The following is a 6,410-nucleotide window of genomic DNA, read 5'->3' on the forward strand; positions in this document are numbered from 1 at the left end:
TCGCCATGGTGATGCTGCTACAACCCCTTCCCCCCCCACCCCCCGCACTGGCACGTTCCCCCTCCCGCTCTACCCCCCCCCCCCCGCGCCGCCCCCTTCCCTGGCACCCGGGGTCGGCCGCGGCACGAGACAGAACGGGGGCGCGGCCGGGCGGCTCGTGCGGCGCGGGGGAGGGCGGGGGGGCCGCGGTGGCGCGAGGGGCCGCGGCGCGCGCCGCGGGGGGAGGGGAGGAAGCGGCGGGGCGCTGCCGGGTGGGAGGCGCCGGCCGAGGAGGGGTCCGCGCGGGCGGGGGCGCCGCGGCCGGGCGGGCGGGGCCGCCCCTCGCCCCCCTGCGCCTCCCGGCGAGGCCGCGGCCGCTCTTCCGCGGCCCCCGGCGCGGCGCCCCCCGCCCGCCCCTGCTCGCGGCTTCCCCGGGCTGGGGGGCCCGGCGGGGTGGCTGGGTGCGTGGGGCGCTGCTGGGCGGGGACGGGGCTGCGGGCCTCGGCGATGGGAGAGGGAGGGGCTGGGCGCGCTGTCTGGTGGTCGCAGCGCCGGGGGCGGTTGACTAAGGGCGCTGAGCTTCCGTTTGGCGGCGTTGGTGGAGCCACGTTAGCAGCGTGGCTCGGGGCGTCTCTCCGCGGGGGGGATCGCTGCGGCGGCGGGAGAGCCTGGCTGCCGGCCGCGCGGCCCGGCGTCGCTCTCCCCGCGGAGGCGTGAAGGCAGTGACACGGGGGAGAGCGAGGTTCCTCTGACGAGGCAGCTGGGCACTGCTGGAGCAGCTGGTTTAGGGTAAGGTGTGCCTGTCTTCCCGAGGCCACAGAGGAGAAAGGATCGATAAGGTCTGCCATACATTCCTCCCTGTTTCTTAACCTGATGATAAGTCTGGAGGATTTTTTTTTTTTGTCATGAATAGTTGCTCTGGCCCTAGAGACTCTTAGTCTGGCATGCAGTGTTCTCAGTGACAGATATTCAAGCCTTTTTTTAAGTCACTATGAAACTATCATGACTGTGCTCTGCCCTCAGGACCTGGGTGAGAGAAAACTTGTTTTTTTAAAGATGTAATATTGCTGTGATTGTCAGGTGCCAGGCAGGGAAAGACAAGCATTTGACTTAAGCAACAATCACTAAATTTGCCTTTTTTTCCTTCATTCCATTTGAAGTTAATTCTCAAGAGGTGAGATACAGTGGACAGAGATTCTAATCTGTGCTTTGTACTTTTACATAGTGGGTAATAAAATGCTATCCATCCATGAATTAATAAATGTGAGACAACTGTTGTTCCATGCATTTTCAAAATGCTAACAGGATGGTCGTCTTCATGCTTTAGCATGGTATTTTGTAGACTCATACTGCCTGAGTCTCAGAGGAAGTGGTAATGAGATAGTGAGTTTTTGCTGTTTGACACAACCTTCAGCATACAAAATCCAGGAGTGGGTCAGATACTGCCTGCCAGGCCTTAGGCTAGTTTGGATTCACAAATGTTTGTGCAGTACAAAATCTCTGTTGAAGTGATGAAATTTCTCACCTTTGATTTCAGCATTGCCAGATATAGTAATGTTCAGCACCTTCAGCATCCGGATGGGATGATGAATTCTCTCAATCAACCTCAGGATATTGTCTCAGTTTGTAAAGTTCTTGATCTTTGTTTGGACTAGAATTGAGATTAGGTATGTGGAAATTGGATCTATGCTATGAAGAAACCATTATCTGTTCTTGTCTTGTAAGTTTGGGCATTTATTCCATTACAGCAAAGGACCTATTCAAAGGACCTGTTCAAAGTTAATGAAGTTCTGTCATAAAGCCTTATGGAAATATATAACTTATCCCAGAAATTGCTATCCTGGCAACTTGCTACAATTTTATGTTGCCTTTTTATTCTTTGTTGTCAATAGGATATTCTCTCATTTTCACTTAAGTGCCTCCATTCACATATGATGTGAAAGTGGTACAACAAAATCAGAATTTACCAATTGCACCACAGAAGCTTTCTGGATTAATGTCATGTCTCCATCAAAGATACCCCCTTCCCCCCCCCCAAAAAAAAAAGCTATTCTAGTAAACTATTAAACTAAAAGCTATTCATCTATAAAGCATGCAAAATGGATTTTATTGGAGCAAATCTGACTAATCACAGGCAAGGCTGACCTAATCAAGACTACTTCCTTCACTGTTTCTTCTCAAATATTAGTAAGATATTAGAATTACAGTTTGCCATAAAATTTAGTTTGTTGCGTGTTTAGAAGAATATCTTGCCTTTAGTTTAGCAATATAAAAGCTAAGAGGAGGTTTGATGTCTCAAAAGGAGTAAATGACAAGGTTGGAGAATTGTGATTTAAATTGAAGACAAATGTGTATAAACTGTCTATTAATGAATTTAGGCTGAGAATTAGAAGATCTTGGCTTCTCAGAGCAATAGGGTTGTGGAACAGCTTTCTTTTGTTGAGGGCAAGAAGCCCATCTACTCTGAACGTGGACAGCTTATAAGAAGGATTATGTGATGTAGTTGCCTGAGATAGCAGTAGACTAAACTCCAGAAGCTTTCTAATTCTGTATTTCAATTTAATATTTCTTTTAATGCTTATTGTGTTTATATTTGAATGTACAGTTTTCTGCACAGCATTATATTTCATTGAATCTGAAGTTACTAATTTCCTTTAAGGCTTTTCAGGAGTGCTGTCATTCTACAGTTATAGTTCTGTCATAGACAGTTATGAAATGGATGACATTATCGTATCTTATACCCAGAAAATTAAAAATATCAGCACTTCTAGATACATACATGAAGAAACAGATACATATATGAAGAAATTGAAGACCTTCATTTCCAGAGTAGAAAACACTTCATACTATTTGATGTATAGTGAAATTCTACCTCCCACTGACTTCAGGTGTACCTGCAGGTTCAATATCTCTGCAATTCATGTTACAGATTACTTGAATGAGGTGGGAGAGACACCTGGGAAACATATAATGCAAATTCCTTAGAATTATGTGTGACCTTTATGACAGTGTTAGAATCCAGGTTTCCAGAGCTTCAGTCATCTGCCGTAACTATAAGACTCTCCTTTTGTTCTAGCAGATCCTGCCTCCTCCATCGCATACCTTTCTTCTCTGCAGCAAGTGAGCTAGAGATACTACAGGCTGCAGCTTCCCTACCTAGTCTCCATACCAGGCCTGTCCTGTGTACCAAGTTCATGGCAAGTGAGGATGGTATATCACAAAACAGATGTATGGCACAGTGAATTAAGGTAAAAAAAAACATCCAACAACCCCAAACTTGCAAATAGAAAAAGCAGACTTCTGTTATGGGATTTACACAGGCTCCCACTGAAATCAGTGTAACTGAGCTCTTTAGATCCACAACATACTTCTACACTATTTGAAATGGACCTGTAATGGATAGCAGTAGAAGAGATGCAGCCGTTTGGGATCCTGCCTTGAGTGGGATGGATACTTCTTTACAAGTAGATTTCATTATCTCTTTGCATAATGGTAAGGGAATATATTTCATGTTTATGGAGGCCTGTCTTATGGCCTTACAGGACTTTTTCTTGCCTGCTGCTTCCTGTATTCTTCTTTATCTCTTCACCTGTCCCCAAATTTGTGTTACTATCCCATCTCATCCTGTTCTGTGTCCTGCTTTCTGCCCCACTTCTAGACATACGCTCCCCATCTTGTACTCCTTATGTTCCTCATTTTGTCCTCCTTGCTACCATTCTTTGTGTAGCTGTACTCTCTGCTCTTCTTCACTTTTTCCAACTCCTGGTAAAACTGGGCAGAGAAAAAGACTTGCCTACGAGGACTGGAAGTATATTTGTCTTATGTGAGAGCTGCAGTATGGAGTCTTCAGAAAATTTTGCTAACAAATTGAAAGATGTCAACTGAGCATACTGAAATTGATTTTTTTTAAGTTTACCATATTTGGTTAGTTTTCCAGGAAACTGGCAAAAGACCGAACCTTCAACTAGCTAACTTCCTGTCAAGTTTAAAGCAGTCATTGTGATGGCTGTAGGTGTTGGAGTTCTTCAATAAACTGTTAAAAGCTTTTATGAGCTTCAGGGGGAACAGGCCTCTGAAGTGTGTTGTTAATATTAGGTGTTATTCTTAGGCAAACAGTTTTCTACTGATGGGAGAAAGGGAATCAAGTAATATTTGGATTAGGAAGGTAAGTGTCAGTGTGGGAGACTGGTATAAGTTCAGTTTTTCCATGAATGTCATTTGTCTGGTTTAATTTACTGCTGCTGGGTAAGTGTATCTTCTGTACTGGGAGCAGTTTGTTCTTTGCTAGTGAAGGATGATATTGATGAATATTGATATCTGCTGTTGGAGTAAATGCTGCTGTAGTGTGATAATACCATTTAGCTATTGCTCGCATTTGGTAGTAAAATCTCAGCCTTTGTCTGACACTTCCCTCATACCTGTAGTAATTACTGTTAAATTCTACTTCTTGAGGTGAAACATATCACATTATTGCATGTAACAGTATTTCTCTGCATCTTTTCCTTCTATATCATCTGGTACTGAAGAGTTCAAAGAGCTCTGGGGAGCACAGGCAAACCTGCTTTATCTGTGTTTCTATCTCCTTCCCTCATATAGATTGCTTTTCTTCCTTTTGGCCTGTGGGTGAGGAAGGATGCTGACCAAACACCAAACAGTTCCCTTTTTCATGCTGTTAACATAAAAAGTAGAGGTATGTTAGAACTTGTTCTAAGCACGTCTTATGAACCTCATGCGAAGTGGCTTCAAAGCCTGGGGAAGAGAGCCATAGGGCATTCCTGCTCAGCAAGATGGTGCACAGGTCTAGCTAGACACAAAGCTTTGGCAGATCTCCCTTGGGGCTCTCTGTTTTCTTCCCTGGCTCTGACCCAACAAAGATGAGTTGTAAATGGGAGGACAGGGGAGCCAGGTGGAGCCAAATGGTGTCTCTGAATGGTAAGGTGTATCTTTTTAAGGAAAGGAAACAAATAGCCTTTTAATGGCTTTTCCTTAGTTAAATGCTACTTGCTCTGCCAAAACCTAATAAACGGTGCTCTTATGCATAAGGAGGATAGGATTAGAGATCTTCTGGGCAAGCTTGACATCCACAATCCATGGGCCCAGATGGGATACACAGGCCGCTCTCCATCATCTTTGAAAAGTCATGGAGGACTGGAGAGGTGCCTGAGGACTGGAAGAAAGACAATGTCACTCCAGTCTTCAAGAAGGGCAAGAAGGAGGACCCAGGCAACTATAGGCCAGTCAGCCTCACCTCCAGCCCTGGAAAGGTGATGACATCCAGAATGAGCTGTTCCATCTGCAGACATATGGAGAAAAAGAAGGTGATCAGGAGTAGCCAGCATGGATTCACCAAGGGGAAATCCTGCTTAACCAGTCTGATAGCCTTCTATGATGGAGTGACTGGCTGGGTAGCAGTGAACGTTGTGTACCTTGACTTCAGCAAGGCTTTTGATGCTGTCTTCCATAACATCCTCCTAGGAAAGCTCAGGAAGTGTGGGTTAGATGAGTGGACAGTGAGGTGGATTGAGAACTGGCTGAAAGGCAGAGCTCAGAGGCTCATCATTGGTGGCGTGGAGTCTAGCTGGAGGCCTGTGGCTAGTCGAGTCCTCCAGGGCTCACTACTGGGTCCCACCCCATTCAACTTTTTCATCAGTGACCTGGATGAGGGAACAGAGTGCCTCCTTAGCAAGTACCAGATACCAATCTGGGAGGAGTGGCTGATACACCTGAGGGCTGTGCTGCCATTCAGGGAGAGCTGGACAGGCTGGAGAGTTGGGCAGAGAGGAACCCCCTGAGGTTCAGCAAGGGCAAGTGCAGAGTCCTGCACCTAGGGAAAAATAACCCTGTGCACCAGGACAAGCTGGGGGCTGACCTGCTGGAGAGCAGCTCTGTAGAGAAGGACCTGGGAGTGCTCGTGGATGACAAGTTGATCATGAGCCAGCAATGAGCCCTTGTGGCCAAGAAGGCCAATGGTCTCCTTGGGTGCATTGGGAAGAGTGTTGCCAGCAGGTCGAGGGAGGTGATCCTGCCCCTCTCCTCAGCCCTGGGGAGGCCTCATCTCGAGTCCTGAGTCCAGTTCTGGGCTCCCCAGGACAAGAGAGACATGGAGCTACTGGAGAGAGTCCAGCGCAGGGCTACAAAGATGATCAGAGGGCTGGAGCACCTGCCCCATGAGGAACGGCTGTGAGAGCTGGCCCTCTTCAGCCTGGGGAAGAGAAGACTGAGGGGGGATCTTCTCTATGTGTTTAAGTACCTGAAGGGAGGGTGTCAAGGGGATGGGGACAAACTCTTTTCAGTTGCCCCGTGTGACAGGACAAGAGGCAATGGGCAGAAATTGAAGCACAGGAAGTTCCGCCTGACCGTGAGGGGGCATTTCTTCCCCGTGAGAGTGATGGAGCACTGGCACAGGTTGCCCAGAGAGGTTGTGGAGTCTC

Source organism: Rhea pennata, chromosome 3, assembly GCF_028389875.1.
Source record: "Rhea pennata isolate bPtePen1 chromosome 3, bPtePen1.pri, whole genome shotgun sequence".
NCBI lineage: Eukaryota > Metazoa > Chordata > Aves > Rheiformes > Rheidae > Rhea > Rhea pennata.